General features: G+C 45.2%; 1 long non-coding RNA gene across 1 annotated transcript; it reads left to right on the forward strand.

Moving 5' to 3' along the window:
- Nucleotides 1–8,288: 8,288 nt before the first annotated feature.
- On the forward strand, nucleotides 8,289–10,250 carry LOC119088402. Its single transcript, XR_005092073.1, has 2 exons — nucleotides 8,289–8,388; nucleotides 9,857–10,250. It is a non-coding gene; the product is annotated as an uncharacterized LOC119088402 (long non-coding RNA).
- Nucleotides 10,251–10,565: the final 315 nt, after the last annotated feature.

Below are 10,565 nucleotides of genomic sequence, written 5' to 3' on the forward strand. Positions count from 1 at the left end.
GAGGGGTCAAAGGCATTGAAATGGTGGCAGATGTGGTTTCATTTGTGCATCAGGGAGGACATGTGAACCAGCCAAGGGAGTCTGGGAGACTTCCATGTCGTCTTTGCATGCTCCACAGAGTAGGTGGTCCTGCAACTGAGGCCCCAAGGTAGATCCAACAGTGCACTCACAGGGACAAGAAGGTTCTGATCAAAAGGAATCAAAGGAGTTTTTAAAAACAGCTGACATAGTATTTTCTTGAAAACAAGGTTCAATGTGGCTATGAATTAGCAAGATGGTGAGCCACAGAGGAAACAGGACAAGGTAAGAGGAGGAATGGTCATGGGGAGCCTTTCATTCCCACAGAGCAATTAGGCAAGGTCAGTCAGACTTGATATTGTCTGTAGAGAGGGGGCTACTACCAAAGTTTGAACAAAAGGGGACATCTTAGGTTTTCTAGATCATTCTGAGCCCTTGGAACACCTCAGCCCAGTCATCTCAGTCCTTAGAGCAGTAGTTCTCAACCTTCCTAATGCTGGGACCCTTCAATACAGTTCCTCATGTTGTGGTGACCCCAACCATAAAATGATTTCGTTGTTTCTTCATAACTGTAATTTTGCTATGGTTATGAATCATAATGTAAATATCTGATATGTGACCCCTGTGAAAGGGTCATTTGATCGCCAAAGGGGTTGCAATCCATAGGTTAAGAGTGGCTGTTTTAAGGGCTGAGGGTGTTTCTCAGTGAGTAAAGGGCTCACCTAGCTTGCACAAAGCTATCCATCCCCAGTCCCACAGAAACTGGGTGTGATGGTGCACACCTGTAAGCTCAGCACCCGGCAGAGGTGACCCACAAACACCATGTTGGATTCAAAGTCCTAAAGAATCAGTTTTCTCCACTTTCCCTGTATGCACTGCTTCAGCTCTCAGTGTCCGGCATGAACAGAGTGTCTTCAAGGACCAGTACGCCTTTCTGCTTCCTCACTTCAGAGTGGCTGGTTTGCCACTCCGCGACAATCAGGAACGGGGTCCCCAGCATGGGCTCCCTCCGTAGATAGCTGTTCTGTGATTATACAGTGTCGGTGACAGCACAATGCTGGGAGCGTAAATCTAGTTGAACCTCATAGTGACGGAGCAAGGTCAGTCTGAAGGGAGGACCTCTGGGGCGGGCACCAGCTCTGTGCCTGGCCCTGTCACCTTAGCACTTCTACGAGACAAGATGAAGGTAGACAAAGCATCTTTGACCAATTTCCTGGTGGCATGAATTAGTAGGGGTCGGAAAGAACTGAATATAGTAAAATTAACAAGATCAACTATAACAGGGAAGCAGCAAAGGCCTGTCAAACAGAATTACTCAAGCCGATGAATGGCAGAAGTCAACTCAGATGTGGGGTGTGTGTGTGTGTGTGTGTGTGTGTGTGTGGTGTGCAGGTAGGTGTGCCCATGAGTGCAGAGAGGAGTACCCATCTTCCTCTACCATCCTCTTACTCATTGCCTTGAAACAGGGTCTCCAGCTGGACCAGAAGCTCACCTCTTAGGCTCAGCAGCCTGGATAGTGAGCATGTGGTGTGGTGATATTTTATTTGTGTGTTAATAAATAAGGTTTGCCTGGAGATCAGAGGAAATAGCAAGCCATTTTAAGTAAACATGAAAGTCAGGCAGTGGTAGCACATGCCCTTAATCCGATCACTTGGCAGGCAGGGTCTCTGTGTTCAAGGTCACACTAGGGAACAGCCAAGAATGGTGTTTAATCCCAGTACCAACCATAGAGACCTGGAGGTCTGTACAGACAGGCAGTGACAAGGGAGTGAGGTAGCTGGGCTAAGAGCCAATGAAAGGGCAGAACAGCAAGGCAATAAAAGCCTGGGTAGACAGGAAGTTGTGGTATTTTTGGAAGCTACAGAGCTGGTGAGGTAAGGTGGTTGGTGGCTCTCACTAGTTCCCTGATCTCTAAGGCTTTCGCCCCTATATTTGGCTCCGTGTTCTTTATTTAATAGGACCATTTAGAAATTCATCCACAACTTGGGATCCGCCTGTCTCTGACCCCCAGTGCTGGAGTTACAGGCACGTGCAGCCACAGCGGGCCTCTGAATTTGAGGTTAGCGATTTGATCCCAACTCCTCATGCTCACAGAGCAAACACCCTTATCCACTGAGCCATCTCCCCAGACTCCTGAACTTAACTTTTAATAAAAGACCCTGGAAAACTAGACCCCGAGTATGAGGAATCAGGATTTCCTAATGACTCCTTAGCAAAACATATCTGACTCCATTTTCCATGGGGTTGGTTACTAACTTAAAACAGGTGACCTGATCTCCCTCTGAGTTATCCTTCTATCCCACAGGTGCTCCCATGATCTCTCATCCTCTATTTTCTGTACATGTGGTGGTTTCCCTAGACAAGTGTCTTTGTAGAAATGTTATTTTATAGTCTATAGTCTTTTCAGACCTATGACATAAAACTAAGAACAACTAACCGGCAGCACCCTTCATATTGGCATGTCACTCCCAGGAGGATGTACACATGGCCCACAGGGCTACTCTCCTAAAGTTTTGTCACCGCACAAGTATGCCACTTAATATTTTTCGGTATCGGTAAGCTCCATGTCTGAATGAGGCAACTCTGTGTCTTCCATGTCTCCTACAGCACAAACCCTCGATGGGGATGGAATAAATATTTAGACACATGTGGGAGTCCACAGAGGTTTCCTAGTGAGATCTGAGCTTGCTTTACCCAGCAGGGCTGCATAAGGGGATGGCTTGACCATGTGCATGGTTACCAGGTGTGTGGAAGAGTCTGCACTTGGGCTGTGCGGTGTGCTTTGATCTAGCAAGGGGGAGATCTTTTGCCCCACCCTTGGCATTGTTATAAAAGACCCTTTGAAGAGCCAGAAGGGGCCGGTGGATATTGATCCAGGTCCTCCCCAAGCTCTCCTGTGTTTCTGTCTGTCTCAATCTCTGCTAATCTTTCTAGCTACAAGTTTCTCATCCCTCTCTCCTCAAGAGTGCCCTGGGTAAAAGTGGGAGCTGGATTCTCCCACACACAGAGATTCAAAGAGTCAAACAATAATAAACAGCAGCAACAAAAACCCAAACCCAGAACTATTTCACCAGCATGAGTTAATGTCAAAAATCTTTCCTGCATACAAGTTACACAGTGAAAAACCAGATTCCTTTGTGAGTGTATGTGTATGTATGTATACCTGTTAATGTGTGTAGGTGGTGTGTGCATATGGTGGCCAGAGAATAACTTCCCAGGTGCCATTCATTCACCTTGTTTTTATTTTTATTTTTTTTATATGGATGGGTGTTTTGCCTGCATGTATGTCTGTGCACCACATATGTGTCTGGTGCCTACAGAGGCCAGAGAGCCCCTGAGCCCGGAATTAAAGAGGGTTGTGTGCTGCCATGTTCATTTACCTTGTTTTTGAGACATGGTCTTTCACTGGCGTGGAGCTGGGCAAGGAGGCTAGGTTGCCTGGATAACAAGTCCAAGGGATCCACCTGTCTTCACCCTGACAGCAAACAAGGTCTCCTCTGCCTGGCTAATTTCATGTGGCTCTGAGGATTGAACTCAGGTCCTTGTGCTTGTAAGACAAGAATTTTATTGAGTCATTATTCCCTTACCTCAGAAAATAATTACATTTTCACTAGTAAAATTGTGAAGGTCCATCACAAAACGTCAGGTGTTTCCAGATGAATGCAACAGAGACTGACAGTCATCGGCCCAGTAAAGCAGCAATCAGCAAAATAATGTTTTCGGTTTCTGTATATTTTCCTTATGAATATTCCAGGCTGGGTACGGTAGCACACACCTTTGATCCCAGCACTCGGGAAGCAGAAGAGGGTGGATCAGCGTGAGTTCAAGGCCAGCCTGGGCTACAGAGTGAGCTTCAGGACAGCCAGGGCTACACAGAGAGACCCTGTCTCAAAATACATAGCTATGTAAAACAACAAGTATTTCAGAAGAGAAGAACACCCCACCCTCCCTCTCTATTCCCTTTTCTATATGTATTAATTTCTTAGCTGAAAAAAAAATAAGATATTGTTAAAATTAAAGCAAAAGTCTGTATGCCTGTGTCGTGATAAAATGACGGCTGGCTTGGCTCTCAAAAGGAAGAGGTGGGAAAGAGAGAGGGTTGGGAGAATGTGGCCAGAAGAGAGAGAAACGAATCCTATCAATCTTCGAAGCAGTTCCTGCCTGTTTCCTCACAGAGTCCACAGTTTTCTTTTTCTGGTAATGAAGAATTTTTAAAAAAATGAGTTGCAGCAATTAGATTTGGGTTTTCACATATCTACTGATTTTTCCTCCCATTTCTCAAACTTCTTTGTTCAAGTTTTTTTTTTTCTTCTCTGCTTAAAAATGTGTGGAAGTGGGAGCCGTGCTTCGGAGCAGACAGGCAGCAGGGGAGGCAGGTGGGTGCTCTGTGAGGGCTGTCTGAATTTTCTACAAAAGCATGTCAGCCATGATATGAGACAGAAACTCTGTAAAGATCCCCATGCTAAGTGGGAGCTCAAATACCATGTTCAAACCCACAGTGGGAGGTGTTTTGTTTTTAAAGAGGCATCCTAGGGCTGGGGCGTGCCTCAGTTGGCAGACTGCTTGCCTAGCATTCAGGATGCCCTGGGCTCAACCTCTAGCACCACTTACTTACACCTGGCATAGTGGTGTTCACTTGCAACCAAGCACCTGGGAGGTGGAGGCAGGAGGATCGGACGTTCAAGGTCAGGCTGGGGAGATGGTACAGAGGGTAAAAGCTCTTGGTATGTAAACCTGACAATCTGAGTTTGAGTCTCCAGAGCCCACATAAAATCCGTATGTAGTCGAGTGCATGTCTGTAACCTCAGCGTCATCCTTTGGGGAGAAACTCATGGAACAGCTAGCTTAGTTAGTGTACATAGTGGTGAACAAGAGAGAGATGCTGTCTCAAACACAGTGGAAGGTCAGAACCAATGCCTAAGGTTGTGCTCTGACCTCCTCAGATGTACCATGGCTGTTGCACCAAATACACACACACACACACACACACACACACACACACACACACACACACACACACCCCAGTGACTATGTCAGAGGGACAGTAGGTAGCAATTGAAGTTCCAGGTGGCAGCCCACCAGGAGGAAACACTCTGATGAGTCAATCTTGGACAGTCAAGGACCCAAGACCACAGGCTCTAGAATATCTTTTGCTTCTGCTGTGCCTTTACATGTTTTCCCCTGCCATCTTTCTCTGGTATCTGGCATGGTGTGAATGGGTCTGGGGAGATCCCCACTGCCTGTAATGTAGTGTGTTTATCTCTCCTGTTCTACTGGGCATATTTACCTGTGGATTATTATGAAGACGATTCATTCCTAAGCTGTACTGTCCAAATGATAACAATAATGTCAGTTTAAATAGAGTTTGGATGATTAGAAATATGAACAAGAAGTGTCACACTGCTACAACACATGAATTTCTATTGAGGAGCCACATAGACTGTGGCTTAGGTTAATGACTAAGAAAAACAACTGAGTCCCAGTAGCCCAGCTAGCTTAAATTCTTTTAATTTTAATGTTGGGAGATGTGTTCACAGGTTTTGGAGTGCATCACAGCTGGAACAAAGCTTTGAAAATAACTTAAAGTTAGACTAATATGTTTTTGTCAAATAGCTTTGAGGTGAAAAACCCAAGAAGATAATGTAAAGTTTTAGAAAGGCACATAGTTGAATGCAGAACTCTTTAAGATCAGGGAATAAGAACAAAGCAGCCCAATTATTACTAGCTGACACACTTTTCTTGCTGTGATTGGTTGATGACCAAAGGTGATGATTAATTCTTTGTACCCATTTTTGCCCTCAATCTCCTAATATTAAAAACTATTGGCGAGTGGGTATGTACCCTAAAGATTTAAAGTAGAGCTGACTGATTCTTTTTCATATATAAAAGTTTAGGTTTGTGATTCCTTATAAGATTACCTTTCAAGATAAGTAATAAAGTAATTGGTCCTTCCTTTGTAACTGCAGAACTGCAATCTGCCAGTAAAAGACCTGACTGAGAAGAATATCTTGCTTGCCTACACGCTCAATCTATAACAAGTTGCTTGGGTTCGAATGTATGTGAGTTCTTGGGATAATTTGTTTTTTGCCTGTAACACATAAAATGTTTAATCATGTAAGGGAGATGAAAAACATGCTTTTTTTTTTTTTACTGTTTGTTTTGTATTCTTGTAAGCATTCACTTGAAAAAACATAATCTAACCACATTGTAATTTTTATATTGCCTGAAAGATATTGCTAGGGTATAGAAGCTGTAAGAATAAAGAATAAAGATAGAGTTAAAATGAGTTAGAAGGGAAACACCAGGAATGAGAGAGAAGGAACTGGAAGGGAAACATCAAGAATAAAGATAGAGAAGAAGAAACAAGGTGGATGGCTCCTGAGGAATGGCACCTGAGGTTGACCTCTGACCTACATACACACACACACACACACACACACACACACACACACACACACACACACTCACATACTCACCAGAGAGAGAGAGAGAGAAAGAGAGAGAGAGAGAGAGAGAAAACAGACATACAGACAGAGGCAGACAGACAGAGACAGAGGCAGAGACACACACAGAGACGTACGCAGGTACAAAGAGAGAGGAGGGGTCCTGAGAAGCTGGCTAAAGCAAGAGAAAGGATGGAGACCCCCAGATGGCTAACCTACTTGACACACCCTAGTCTGAGAAGATGGGGGATGAGAGCAGGCAACGTAAAGAGTGACAGACAGGGGACAAACTGAGTTTGATCCGGCCTGTTGAACAGTGGACAGCGTAGGTCAACCCACCTTGGAGGTGTTTGCTGCCACCTCAACGGCTGATTATTCACCAGTGTTCCTAAGGTCTGAGTGTCCAAGGTAGTGCGGCCTCCAAAGACACCAAGGGGTAGTGGAGAACCAGGAAAGCCTCTCGCCAGGTGAGGCCAGATGGGGAGAGCAGTAGCCATCTGCGTCTCTTCCACAGGACTGATGAGGCAGAGGTGGGAAGGACACATTCAGAATGTTGAACAAAATGGTTTTCAAAACCTTTCAATCCAAGTCCCTGTTGCTTAGCAAAACAAACAAACATAACAACAACAACAACAAAACTCTGCTTACCTGCCTCAGCTCCTCCTTCCTGCCATCCCTAGGAAAAGCCCCACAAACACAAATGAATGAGAAACTCAGGGGATTTTCCCCCTTAAAATTTAAGCAACTGATTAGGTGTTTAAAAACAAAAGTGTGCCGGGCGGTGGTGGTGCATGCCTTTAAGCCCAGCACTCGGGAGGCAGAGCCAGGCGGATCTTTGTGAGTTCAAGGCCAGCCTGGTCTAGAGAGCAAGATCCAAGAAAGGCGCAAAGCTACACAGAGAAACCCTGTCTCGAAAAACCAAAAACAACAACAACAAAAAAAAAAGCAAAAGTGTGGAAAGTAGCATTTTTAGGGTTCAATCTATGGGGCAGGAGATAATTTGAATATTTGCATCACCAAATACTTATCGAGATCTACTAATTCATCAAAACTACCAAGAATTCAAATGACAAAATTCACAGACATATTGATTGCCTCCAAAGAATTTAATGTGTGTGTGTATACATCATGTATATCAATACATATCAAATATATATATTAGGTTGCTGCTAGAGATTGAACTGCAAGCTCCAACCCCAGCTCCCCTCCAGGAAACTTCGAGCCTGGCCATCTATACAGCTCCTGCTGTAGCAGACACTCTAGCCAGCACCAAGTATCAAGGCAGATCAGAGATCATCAACTCTGCTCAGTGATTACCATACCCGTGGCTCCAAAGGAGCCCATCAGCAAGCCCTGCTTGGATCCACAGCAGTGCCTAGCACAGTGCCCTGTTCATGAGGTACAGGTGTGCTTGCAATCATTTAACCAACACCTTTCCAGGAGTGGTGAAAATCCTGGTTCATAATGACTTCCAGTTCCCATTGTGTGAAGTGGCCATCTTCATCACCAGGTCTGAAGGACTATAAAGAGCCTCTGGCCAACCACTGGATATACTCGGTGTAAACAGGAAGAGCAAGAAACCAACCAGGATAGCCAAACTCGGTGGAAAAGAAAGAGTAGCTTTAATGAAAAACCGCCAGGCCGCCTCAGTTAGTAGAGAACAGTGCCCAACTTGGGAAGTTTATTGGGTTATATAGGGGCAAATGGGGATGGTGGGAAGGATAGCTCAGTTGCTGGAATAGCCAGACAGGTTACCATGGGAACTCTGGAGAGGCGTCAGTTGTGGTCAAAAGCATTCCGATGCCAACTGCCTCGGCCAAGAGCATTCCGATGTGACCACAGCAGTCAGCAGTGCTCAGCCAGCTGCCAGGGGCTTCCGGTTTCTGTTTCTCAGCAGAACCAAGTCTCCTAGCAAAGCCATGCCCCGGTAGGATCTGGACCATCACCCTAAAATATTGCCATCCATCACTGCCATTTTGGGGGTTCTATCTTCAAGACTTACTACCCAGTAACTAGGGAATTGAAGATGGGGTAACCCTTACATGATTTTAATACTATGGCCAGTGAAGAGTTTAGTGCATGTTGTGGTGTTCATCAACCTTTCTCTGGGTTACCATAAATCAGGTTTTTCCCTCAACCAGGAAGTTTTATTGCTTACATTCTATAACTGTTTTTGACTGCATATATGTTTGTGTACCATGTATGCCTGATACCCATAGAAAGAGGCCATTGGATCTGCTGGAACTGGAGCTACAGATGGCTGTGGTTGCTGGGAGCTAAAGCTGGGTCCATTGGAAGAGAAGCCAGTGCTCTTAACCACTGAGCCATCTCTCCAGGCCCTGCAACCAGGAATTTGATTTCGTTTCCTGATTCTATTATCATGAAAGAATGCCAAGGGTAGTGTTAGCAGAATGCCTCCTCACTTCAGGGCTTGTGTGACTGGTGTGCACCAAAAAAAGAGTCGCAGCACTTAGTGTGGACCAGTAACTGGTTATGTATGCTGGCAGTGAGTGAACCAGTAACACTGGTTAACACTGAACATGATGTGAACGTGAGGAGTCACTGGCCATTACAACACTTGCTGACTTCTCAACTTAATCCGTAATCTTGAATACACCTTCTCTTACACAGGCTCATGCCCCGCCAGCCATGGTGGCCTCTCCATCCCAGTCAAGCCCTGTCCCGCCTCTCCCAAGGCACCTTCCCTCAGCCACTTCAGCCCCCTGAGGCAGGTGCACCGTTACCCCTGTCCTGCCTCTCCCTTCCTGAACTCCACCTGGCGTTTTAGGGTCAGAAGCAGAACTGCCTTCTCAACTACTTTTCAACTTAGTGAAATCAGTTTCTAGTTTGACTAAGGTCTCTGTTTTCTTATTCTCTCAACGTGAGTCTCCACTTTAAATGTCCTTACGTGACAGGAACGTGTATCTGTCTCCTCAATTTCAAACTGTTCTTTCTTCCATCTTACAGCTCTCTCTACCTCGAATCACCGAGCATGAGCATGCCTGCGTGAGTGTGCGTGCGTGTGTGTGTGTGTGTGTGTGTGTGTGTGTGTGTGTGTGTTCAAGTGTGCCCTTGGTAAGCGTGCCTCCTTTGATGTTGGGGAGATGGCTCTGTCAGTGAAGAGCTTTGGCACACAGTCATGAAAACCTGAGTTCAGATTTCCAGCACCCACATAAAAAAACCTGGGTGTCACGACAGTGCTCATCTGTAATCTGAGCACTCACTGGGCAGGCAGAGACAGGAGGGTTCTTGAAGTACCAATCTAGATGAATTGGTCAGCTACACACACACACACACACACACACACACACACACACATGCCCCCTTTGGCATGAGCTATACTTTTACAACTAGAAACTCCCTCAGAGCTTTGCTAACTAAACTCTTTTCTCCAGGAAATTCAGCTTGCTTTGCAAGAAAATGTTATTATATACTGGATGTCTGAGAGGTCTACCCACAGCTTCTGGATGCTCAGAGCCTCTTCCTTCCCTGAGCCAGCTGCTGGAACAGCCCATTCTCCTGTTCTTTGATGCTGGAGAGCTCTTCTGCCTTTGATAAACAGACACATGAGGCTGGAAAAAAAAACTCGCCCACCTAATCAAACACAATAAACTGTGCACATCACTGTGTTCAGATCGGAAGCATTTAATGAATGCTATATATCTTATTTCAGTGGGTTTATTGTTCTAACACCAGGCCATATTCATCAGTGGATCACTCTACAAATTATTAAATCTCATCAAGGAAGCGTCTCCACTCTTGGTTTTCCTTGGCAGGAATAAATTCATTGTTTAATATATGTGTGGATGCAAATTAATTCTTCTCCCTCTCAATGACTCCTGCCCTGGAGAGCCCCCATTGAACATACATCATATAGAGATCCTAAAATAGCACTGTATTTTAGCACTTATTAAAAGTATTCCTTATAAGGATAGGTATTCTATGACCTGAGACCAAGCGAGAGCAATAATGCAACCATCTTATGAAGAGAGTTTAATAAGAGACGATCTAGCCAGAGAAGGGGCAGGTGAGATGGCTCAGTAGTTAAGGGCACCTGCTACCAAGCCTGACCACCTGAGTTCCATCACCTAGACCAACATGCTT

This window comes from Peromyscus leucopus, chromosome 7 (genome assembly GCF_004664715.2).
Source record: "Peromyscus leucopus breed LL Stock chromosome 7, UCI_PerLeu_2.1, whole genome shotgun sequence".
Taxonomy (NCBI): domain Eukaryota; kingdom Metazoa; phylum Chordata; class Mammalia; order Rodentia; family Cricetidae; genus Peromyscus; species Peromyscus leucopus.